The following is a 12,286-nucleotide window of genomic DNA, read 5'->3' as shown; positions in this document are numbered from 1 at the left end:
CTCAATGACAGCTGGGTCAAGGAAGAAATAAAGAAAGAAATTAAAGACTTTCTAGAATTCAATGAAAATGAAGGCACAACATACCCAAATTTATGGGACACATTGAAAGCAGTGCTCAGAGGAAAATTTATAGCACTAAGTACCTACAAGAAGAAATCCGTAACATCACATACAAGCAACTTAATGGCCCAACTGAAAAACCTAGAAAAAAAAGAAGCAGATACACCCAAGAGGAGCAGACGGCTGGAATTAATCAAACTAAGGGCAGAAATCAATCAATTAGAAACAAATAAAACTATTCAAAGAATCAATGAAACAAAAAGCTGGTTCTTTGAGAAAATCAACAAGATAAACAAACCCTTAGCCAAACTAACTAAAAAGCAGAGAGAAACTATCCAAATCAGCAAAATCAGAAAGGAAAATGGGGACATAACTACAGACACTGAGGAAATCCAAACGATTATTAGGTCATACTACAAAAGCCTATATGGCACAAAATTTGAAAATCTAAATGAAATGGATAACTTTCTTGACAGATTCCATCTACCAAAATTAAGTCAAGATCAGGTAGAAAGACTGAATAGCCCTATATCTCCCAAGGAAATTGAAGCAGTCATTAACAGTCTCCCCGCCAAAAAAAAGCCCTGGACCAGATGGCTTCAGCGCAGAATTCTACAAGACCTTCAAAGAAGTACTAACACCAATTCTCCTCAAAATATTCCACAAAATAGAAATAGAAGGAACACTACCAAACTCATTCTATGAAGCCATAGTCACCTTGATACCTAAACCACACAAAGACCCAACAAAAAAAGAGAACCTCAGACCTATCTCTCTTATGAACATTGATGCAAAAATACTCAATAAAATACTTGCAAACCGAATCCAAGAACACATCAAAGATATCATCCACCATGACCAAGTAGGCTTCATCCCAGGAATGCAAGGGTGGTTCAACATACGGAAATCCATCAATGTAATCCACCACATAAACAAAATGAAGGAGAAAAACCACATGATCATCTCCTTAGATGCTGAAAAAGCATTTGACAAAGTCCAACACCCATTTATGTTTAAAGTCTTGGAGAGATCAGGGATACAAGGCACATACCTAAAGATAGTAAAGGCAATATACAGCAAGCCTATAGCCAACATCAAACTCAATGGAGAGATACTTAAATCAATCCCACTGAAATCAGGGACAAGACAAGGCTGCCCACTCTCTCCATATCTCTTCAACATTGTACTTGAAGTCCTAGCCAGAGCAATAAGACAACTAAAGGAGATCAAGGGGATACAAATCGGAAAGGAAGAGGTCAAAGTGTCACTATTTGCAGATGATATGATAGTATACATGAGCGACCCCAAAGATTCAACCAGAGAACTTCTTCAGCTGATAAACACCTTCAGCAAAGTGGCAGGATACAAAATCAACTCAAAAAAATCAGAAGCCCTCCTGTATACCAAAGACAAAAAGGCTGAGAAAGAAATTAGGGAAACAACACCCTTCACAATAGCCACTAATAACATAAATTACCTTGGTGTGACTCTAACCAAGGAAGTGAAAGACCTGTTTGAGAAAAACTTCAAGTCTTTAAAGAAAGAAATTGAAGAAGATCTCAGAAGATGGAAAGATCTCCCGTGCTCATGGATTGGTAGGATTAACATTGTGAAAATGGCCATCCTGCCAAAAGCAATCTACAGATTCAATGCAATTCCCATCAAAATACCAACTCAATTCTATACAGACCTTGAAAAAAAGATTCTCAGCTTCATATGGAGAAACAAAACACCCAGAATCTCCAAAACGATCCTGTACAACAACAGATCATCTGGAGGTATCTCCATCCCCGATCTCAAGCTGTACTACAGGGCAACAGTAATAAAAACTGCATGGTATTGGCATAGAAACAGAAAGGAGGATCAATGGAACCGCATAGAAGACCCAGAAATAAACCCACAAACCTATGAATACTCAATATTTGACAAAGAAGCCAAATCCATTCAATGGAAAAAAGACAGCATCTTCAACAAATGGTGCTGGACCAACTGGATGTCTACATGCCGAAAAATGAAAATAGATCCATATTTATCACCCTGCACAAAACTAAAGTCCAAGTGGATCAAAGACCTCAACATAAAACCAGATACTCTAAATCAGTTGGAAAAAAAAGTGGGAAACAGCCTAGAACTCATTGGCACAGGAGACAACTTCCTGAACAGAACATCAACAGCACAGGCTCTAAGAGCAACAATCAATAAATGGGACCTCATGAAACTGAAAAGCTTCTGTAAAGCAAAAGACACTGTCATCAAAACAAATAGACAGCCTACAGATTGGGAAAGAATCTTCACCAACCCTTTATCTGACAGAGGGCTAATATCCAGTATATATAAAGAACTAAAGAAGCTGAAAAGCAACAAACCAAGTAATCCAATTAAAAAATGGGGAACAGAGCTAAACAGAGAATTCTCGAAAGAGGAACATCGAATGGCAGAGAAACACTTAAAGAAATGCTCAACCTCATTAGCCATTAGGGAAATGCAAATCAAAATGACCCTGAGATTTCACCTTACACCCATCAGAATGGCCAAGATGAAAAACTCAAGTGATAGCACATTCTGGAGAGGTTGTGGAGAAAAGGGAACCCTCCTCCATTGCTGGTGGGAATGTAAACTGGTTCAACCACTTTGGAAGTCAATCTGGCGCTTTCTCAGACAACTAGGAGTAGTGCTACCTCAAGACCCAGCTATACCACTCCTAGGTATATACCCAAAATTTGCTCAAGTACACAACAAGGACATTTGTTCAACCATGTTCGTAGCAGCTTTATTTGTAATAGCCAGAACTTGGAAACATCCCAGATGTCCATCAACGGAGGAATGGATACAGAAATTGTGGTATTTTTACACAATGGAATACTACTCAGCAATCAAAAAGGAGGAAATCATGAAATTTGCAGGCAAGTGGTGGGATCTAGAAAAGATCATTCTGAGTGAAGTATCCCAGAAGGAGAAAGACAAACTTGATATATACTCGCTTATATAGACCTACAAGATATGATAAACATAATGAAATCTACACACCTAAAGAAGATAATCAAGAAAGTGGACACAGGCGAAGGTGATTAATCCTCATTTAGAAAGACAAATGGGATGTGCATTGAATGTATGACAGGAGTCTCCCACAAAAGGCATCTGAAAGACTCTAACTAGCAGTGTTTCAAAGCAGACACTAAGACTCATAACCAAACCCTCGGCAGAGTGCAGGGAATCATATGAAAGAAGGGAAGTTAGTATGATATGGAAAGGATAGGAGCTCTACAAGGACCAAATATATCCGGGCACAGGGTCTTTTCTGAGACTGACACTCAACCAAGGACCATCTATAGATATAACCTAGAACTTCTGCTCGGATGTGGCCCGAGGTAGCTCAGTAACCAAGTAGTTTTCCAAAGTAAGGGGAACACGGACTATTTCTAACAGGATCTCAAGGGCAGTCTGTTTGACCCCCCCCCAGGGGAGGAGCAGTCTGTTAGGCCACAGAGGAGGACTTTGCAGCCAGCCCTGAAGGTACCTGATAAAACAGGGTCAAATGAAAGGGGAGGAGGTCCTCCCCTATCAGTAGACTTGGTAAGGGGCAGGGAGGAGATCAGGGAGGGAGTGCGGGGTTGGGGAGGGAATGAGGGAGCGGGATACAGCTGGGACACAGAGTTAACAAAATGTAACTAAAAAGAAAAATAAAATTAAAAAAAAAAACCTATGAATAATAGGCATGAAAAGAGGTGAAGATCCCCAGCGTCAAGGCCCAGAAAGATTTTTCAGCAAAATTATAGATGAACATTTCCCCAACCTAAAGAAAAAGATGCCTGTAAATATACAAGAATCTTACAGAACACCAAATAGATCAGACCAGGAAAGAAAATCCTCCTGCCACATAGTAATCAAACACTAAATATACTGAACAAAGAGACTATTAAAGTCTGCAAGGAAAAAGATGCCAAGTAATATATAAAGTCAGACCTCTTGAAGTTACACTGACTTCTCAACAGATACTCTAAAAGACAGAATGACCAAGGCGGATATATTTCAGGTTCTAGGAGACCACATATGTCAGACTACCATATCCAGCAAACCTTTTAATCAACATACATAGAAAAAACAAGATAGTCCACAACAAAACCAAATGTAAACTATATCTATCCATAAATCCAGCCCGACAGAAGATATCAGAAGAAAAACTTCAACTTAAGGAAGCTATCTACACCCAAGAAAACACAGGAAATAAATAACAACCCACCAAAAAACCAAAAGAAGGGTAGCGAGTGCGCACGCACACACACACACACATACACACACACACACTCTATAGCACCAACAACTTTGAAAGAAGAGGAATAAACAATAATTGGTCATTAATGTCTCTTGGCAGAAGTGGACTCAATTCCCTAATAAAAAGACAGGCATGCGTAAGACAAGCCCCATCGTTCTGTTCATACAAGAAACACACCTCAGCTACAAAGATAGACATTACTTCAGACTGGAAAATTTTTTCCCAAGCAAATGGACCCAAGAAGCAAGCTGGAGTAGCCATTCTAACAGATACTAAAATAGACATTCAACCAAAATTAATCAAAAGAGACAAGGAAAGAACTTTATACTCATCAAAGAATAAATAAATTCACCAAGGTGATGTCTCAATTCTGAATGCAATGTCATCTACTTTTGTAAATGAACTCAACATGATGTGTTGGGATTGATACAAAGGAGGGGCTCTTTTTTTCTGAGGAAAAGAGGAGGCAGGAATAGGGAAGGTAGATGGGAGGGTGGAACCAGGAGGAGAGAGCAGGGCGGGGGCTGTGATCCACATGTAAAGTGAATAAATAAATTAATTAATGAGGAACAAAGAAACATAACTAAAGGTCAAATCTCACATCGAACCTCACACCTTAATATTGGGAAACTTCAACACCTCACTCTCATCAATGATCGCTCTCGAGACAGAAACTAAACAGAGAAATAATGAAAGTAACAGATGTTATGAATCTAGTGGACCTAACAGATTTCTACAGAACATGTCACCCAAACACAACGTACTATACATTCGTCTCAGTACCTCAAAAACCATCTTTAAAATTAACCAAATAGCAGGTCACAAAGCAAGCATCAACCATTACAAGAAAGTTGAAAAAAAACCCTGTATCTTATCAGACCACCATGATTTAAATCAGTACTTCAACAACATCAGAAACAAAAGAAAGCCTACAAACTCATGAGAACTGAACAACTCTTTACACAGTGACCACTGGGTCAAGGCAGAAATACATAAAGAAATTAAAGACTTTGTATAATTCAATGAAAATAAATTCAAAACATATCTATACTTATGGGACACAATGAAAGCAGTCCCAAGAGGAAAGTTCATAGTACTGAGTGGCTTCATTTATACTAGCAACTTAAAAGCATACCTGAAAGCTCTAGAATAAAAAGAAATAAAGACAGCCAAGAAGAGTAGACAGCAGGAAATGATCAAACTCAAGGCTGAAATCAATAATGTAGAAAAAAAAAAAAAAGAACGATACAAAGAATCAACAAAACAAAGAGCTGGTTCTTTGAGAAAATCAACAAGATAGACAAAACGTTAGCCAAACTATAACAAATAGCCTGCGTTAATTATAATTTTTCTTCACATTAAAACTTAAGGTATTATTACTTCTCTTAAAATTAATCAAATGCAGACTGATGAAACTTAAATCTTAATACTTATTCCAATGTGAGGATAACATATAATGAATGCCTTTGGCTTCACTGTTTTCAGACTAGAGTGTCACATTTGAAACAAATATGTTCTTCAATAAAACAGCAATGTAGATGATCCTCAGTGAAAAAGGAAATGTCATTTTTCATATAAAACTCCTTAAAAACTTTTCTTACTTAGAATATGAAATGATTGAAGATGTTTCCCATTAAGGAAAATAATATTTCATCAACTTATTTTGAGAAAGTGACCCTTATCGTCAAGAGCAATATTTTTATGAACTTATTTTGCAAAAACGACCTTCATCATCCAGAAACTTGCTCTAGTCTCACTGTAAGATCAAACTCATAAGTTAATCACTGCAGGAACTTACTTGTGTATTCTAGGAGATTTACACCGATTTGACAATATGTTGTCACCAAATATAGATCATGCTCATGAGTGCACCTGTTCTATAAATAGGTCTACATCAGAGTTCTAAGTACAGATATATTTTTATCTTTTTAGGTAATTTTTAAGTTTTTCAAGTTTTACCAACTGGGAAAGTTAAAAAAAAAGTGCTAATATGCAATTTGCTAATTATGAAACTGCTAGTAATCATGAAATTACTATTTTAAAGTGTTTATTTCTGAGCATTTCCATTCCCTGCTTCCCTAATAACAGGAATTAATGAGCATGAACAAGTAATCAAACATTATCTGTGTTAAAGCGTAAAGTGGAACATCATGTCTCCTGCCATACATTTTCCTGTCCATATGGTGGAGGTACAATATTGGCACTGAAGCCTGAAAGTCCATCTGGACTAATGCTAATTTTTCTGGATACGGCAAAGCTTTCTAAATCAAACCATCTGCTTGCATGCCTTAAAAGGACCTGTAAATAAAATAAAACAATATGTACATGTGAGAAGAGAGATCAGGGTGAGCTTGACACTGATTACCCCAATATAAAGCCAATTATGAACACATATTGACAATTGCTGAACGCAGTATTTTTGCTGCTTTCAACTAATAAATGTTACTTATGGCCTATAAAGACAGCTAATTCGTGCATTAATCTTCAAGACACAAAGCTCACAAAACTAACAAAACCGTGACATTTGCCAGTCAAGCCAGCTACTCTATCTTCAGTGCTACCAAAAATTAAAAAAAAAAACCCAAGCCTCTTATGTTCCTTTGCTTTATTTTTAAAAACTTCCAGAAAAACAAAATCTATCATAAATAAAACTTAGAAAAAATAACGAACAAGTGTCTATATTTTCCCCTGGAAAAAATATATTGGAAGATATGTTTTTAAAATTGTCAATATTTACCTATTATGAAGACATCTAATATATTGTGGTGTGAGAATTCTAACATGGCTCCCATATGATTACTTGTGAAAAGTAGGTATTAATCCTGTAATTAATTTACTTCACCTGGCTAAAGTGTCTTTTCCCAATATTAACTCTAAACTAGCCTTAAGACAAGGAGGTAATTTAGGCCTAACTTCTCCAGCTAGTACAAAATAGAAATGTAGAAAGATAACTTAGCCTCATTTGTGAAAATGTGAATGTCTAGCCTTTACATTCTCTGCAAGTGTAACATAGTAAGGAGCCATCTCTGTGGGTCTCAGAAATGACAGCATCTGGTCAAAACATATTAAAACAAAGACCCCAACCTGATCAACAAGCAGAAAATTTAGAAAAGCGTTTGAGGATTCATAGCAGACCTAAAGATCTAGAAAACATGTTGATTGCACTCTGTTAAAATTTGAGCAAAGAAACCATTCATATCGTGCTTGGACTTCCTGCCTACAGAAACTGTGAAACCACTTGGTGTTATTTAAAACTGCTATTTTTGTTCATTCATTAGAAAGAATTTCAAAACTTGTATACTTATTTATATCGCTTTTCAGTGTTCTGTTTCTGAGTCCTCTGGTGTATACAAAAGTAAATAATTGCCTGGGTTGTCACATAATATGTTCCTTAACATTAGAAAAATCAGTACATTCCGTCATGTGCAAATAAATGGTTGGAACTGCACAGAACTGTATTATGACAATATGCCAAACATCTTGCATTTTCTTCTCATGTTTAAATATTTGAGAAGTGAGACTATCGTGGTGAGAGAAGGGGGAGAAATGGGCGATCAGTACAGGCAGAGAAGATAGTGACTGCATGTGTGTGAGAGCATGTCAAGTAAAATATATCATTTTACACAATGAAAATGTACTAATAACAATAACGAAAAGGTCAACAAAAATTAGTGATTCGTCAATGATAACTTGATCGGAAAAACCAACAGAAATAAACTACACATGGATGAAGTTCTCAGCATTTATCTTATATATTTATATTTGAAAGGATGCCTATAGTTTGAATTATTATGATCCAAAGGTTTGATTGTAGGATTTGATGGTTACTTTTATTAAATTTCCTATTAGAAATTCCCAGTTCCTCCCTTCCTTCTATTCTCCACCCATGCCCCTCCCCTAGTCCACTGATAGGGGAAGTCATCCTCACCTTCCTTCTGATCCTAGTCTACCAGGTCTCATCAGGAGTGGCTGCATTGTCTTCCTCTGTGTCCTGATAAGACTGCTCCCTCCTTTGGGGGAGGTGATCAAAGAGCAGGCCAATCAGTTCATGTCAGAGACAGTCCCTGTTCCCATTACTATGTAACCCACTTGGACACTGTACTGCCATGGGCTACATGTGTGCAGAGGTTCTAGGTTATCTCCAAGAAATTTTAATACATTACTTTTTTTTTTACTCTAGCATCAATGCAATGTTTGTGCACATTTATGCTACATATTCTAAAACTGGTTTACTTTCAAGTACATTATATTTTCATGTTTGTATATAAAATGAAAACAAAACTATTCCTCTAGAAATAATTCATTGATCTAAAGTGATATCTGCAAGATCAATAAGCATATATGCATGTATAATTAATCAATTAAAATAATTGATCTAATATACAGATTGGTATGTGCAGAATAGTTATGGAGTTAAAGAGTGAATAGAATTTCAACTCTGTCAAAGTTGAAAACACATAATTTCATCTTTAGTTTTTATATATTTATCTGCAGAATCTAGTAATATATGTTCCTACAAATCATAAACATTCATTCATACTTGCCATTTTAATTAGTATAAAAATGTGCAAAACTGTGTGCAGTAGCACATGCTTATAATTGCAGTACTGGGGTACTAGAGACAGGAAAAATCAAAAGTTCAAGGTTGTCTTTCAGCTACATAGTGAATTCAAGGTCATGAGAATCTATATGAGAACCCATCCCCCCAAAATAAAAATGATGAGAATGTATAAGCAGATACTGATGTTCACAAACAGCTAGATTTTTCCATGCAATACGTTCTCTTGACACTAAGAGTTCTGCCAGTATTCTTATTTAACTCCATCTCTTCTAACTTAATACTTTTTTCAACACCTCAATATTTTTTCTGTGTGTGAACATGTGAATATTCTTTTCCCTTTGGGGAAAAGATATGGGTGTCATCAAGAAGTGAAAACTAAAGCCAGGCATGGTGGAGCACACCTTTAGACCTGCCACTCAGGAGGCAGAGGCAGATGGATCTCTGTGAGCTTGAGGCCAGCCTAGTCTACAGAGTGAGGTGCATGACAGCCAAGACTGTTACACAGAAAAAAATCCTATCTACCCTGCTGCCCTTCTCCCAAAAAAAGTAACTAAGAGGTAAGTAACTACACAGAGAGAAGTACCAAATTACTTCTGTGATGGAATATGGAAGGAATAAAAATGTCCTGTTCTTCCATCACAAATAAACATTAGAATCATACATGCATATGCATGAGGCATTTTTACCTGTCCCTCTAATCTAAACTCTAGAAACCAAGCAAGACTTTCATGTGATAGTTAAGAATAAGATTTTAAAAAAAAATAAGTGTTTTAATATCAAGATAAGGAGAATTAAATGAATATGTATTAACAAAGAATCAATTCTTTCAATAAAGCAAAAGATTACTACAAGCCACGAGGGTGATGAATCGTACAAAGTGAATTTGATTAAAGGTGATAAATGATTAAAAAGTGAATGTCAGTGACTCTGAACAAATTTCCTCGGTCTAACTGATTTAGTAAATTGCTACATTATTAATTTTAATTTGTGTAGGAAAGAAAGGTGAATTCTGAAGGTAGATAAATATCAGAGTTTTTGAGACCCATGTACCTCAGCAGCTTAGACAAAGCTGTAGTTCACAAACAGCCTACTGCTTACCATAGCAAGGAAGAGCTTGTGAGACCCATGTACCTTGGCAGCTTAGACAAAGCTGTAGTTGATAGCCTACCTCTTACTGTAGCAAGGAAGAACAGACAAATGTGTACTGCATACTGTCTTCTCAAGTAATCCTGGCAATGTGTAAGCTTATCTTTTAAAGGGAAATAAATCACCATTCTGATCCAAAGAGAATCTGTGATAAATATTGGGAATATAATTTTTAGACACACTCAGTTTCTGTGTCATGAAGACAGTAAGGATAAAAATAAAACAAAACAAACAAAGAAAGAAAACAGTGCCTGGTCTGTGAATGAAAACTGTAGATTAATTTTTACCAGTAAACCAAAGGATAGCTGAGCCTTCCCTGGGAAATTTAAAGTGAAGCTTGCTGTGAATATGACTAACTCAACAAGATGTTCAGGAGGGGTGATTCAGAGAATGTGCTGAATCAAAAAAATCAAGAAAAATCAAAGTTAAAAGAAATAAATAAAATGGTTCAAGACATGAAAATAAAAACAGACACAATAAAGAAAAAACAAACTGAGATAATCCTAGAAATGAAAAATTTAAGAAGGCAAACAGGACTACAAAGGCAAGCTTCACTAACAGAATAAAAAAAATGGAGAAAAGAATTTCATGCATTGATGATAAAATTGAAGAAGTAGATACGTGGCTCAAAGAAAATGTTAAGTCTAAAAAAAGATACCTGAAGCAAAACTTCCAGAAAATCTGTGACACTATAAAAAGACAAAACCTACCAATAATATGAATAGAAGGAAAACAAAATCCCAGTTCAAAGGCCCAGTAAATATTTTCAACAAAATCATAGAAGAAAAATTTCCTAACTTAAAGAAAGAGATGCCTTCCATCTGACCCTAAGGGAGGAGGACCTCCCCTATCGGCGGACTGAGGGAGGGGCATGGGAGGAGAAAAGGGAGGCAAGTGGGCTGCATACTTGGATACAAGCAAGACTCAATAGAAACAAGAAAATTGAGATCACCCCTGTATCATATCAGAGCACTGCTGATTAAAGCTGGACATCAGCAACAGAAACAGCAGAAATGTTACAAACTCATAGAAACTGAACTACTCTGTAGTGAATAAAAAACTCAGTCCAGACAAAAATAAAAATAGAAACTAAAGACTTTCTAGAATTCACAATTGACAATAAACCCCCAACATACTGAAACTTGTGGAGTACAATAAAAGCAGTGATAAGAGGAAGTCCATAGCACTAAGTATCTACATTTAAAGAAAAGGGCACATCTCTGCTTCAGTAAAGAAGGTTTTATGTATCATTCCCAAAGTTGGGAGAAGACACTCTCTAAAGCAACTGTATATACTTGGTTTTAAATTTCCTAAGGTTAAAAGAAACAAGAAGAATAAACTCCAAATACTCAGATACACTAAACAGGCAGAAAACATTCATAGGACAAATTATATTGAGTCTTTCTGTTGAAAACAGCATAGATATCCTAGCATCTATTCAAATGTTTTCTGTGCTGTCATAATCAGATAAAGTAAAACCTAGACTCCTAAGAATTGCTTCTGACAATTTTACATAATTTTTCATGTTGAAGCATACAGTTACTCATTACAGACATGGTGTCATACAGGAAGCAGGACTACACGGCACATCATTTTTTTCTAAAAATGGTGAAGTATCTGTACTTTTGACATATAATAATAATGTAAATTAGGTATGATGATTCGTAGAAATTACCTCCTGATAATTATCAAAAATTCTATAATATTTAAGGTTTTAGCTAATTCAATATATGAAGCAAAACATAAGCATTTATTATAGCAATATCAAACATTCCCCCAATAATAACAATGAATGCACACGGCTTAGAAAAAGGAGTGTCAGAGAAACAGTGCTTAAAGTTGTCCATTTAAATCAAACATGGTTAGGTTTTGTTTTATGTGAAGTTTAAATTAGAAGACGGAAGACAATGAAAATTACTAATGAAACCTATGGGCTGGTAAGGTAGCTCTGTCAGTAAAGTGCTTGCCACACAATCTGAGGACCTGAGTTTAATCCCAAACACCCAAGTGAAAGGGCAGGTATGAGATAAGGCAGTTGTGATTTCGATTATGGTACAGCCAGATACAAACCTCGACTTGCTAGCCAGATGGTCTAGCGAAACCGGAAAGCCCCAGGTCAAAAGACCTTGTCTCTAAAAGTTGAACATCTCCTAAAGAATAACACCTCAGGTTGACATGTGCCTCACACATACCTACAATCACACACACACACACACACACACACACACACACACACACACACACAC

The sequence above is a fragment of the Psammomys obesus genome, unplaced genomic scaffold, assembly GCF_907164565.1.
Source record: "Psammomys obesus unplaced genomic scaffold, mPsaObe1.curated_primary_1811, whole genome shotgun sequence".
NCBI lineage: Eukaryota > Metazoa > Chordata > Mammalia > Rodentia > Muridae > Psammomys > Psammomys obesus.
This window is presented reverse-complemented; position numbering follows the sequence as displayed.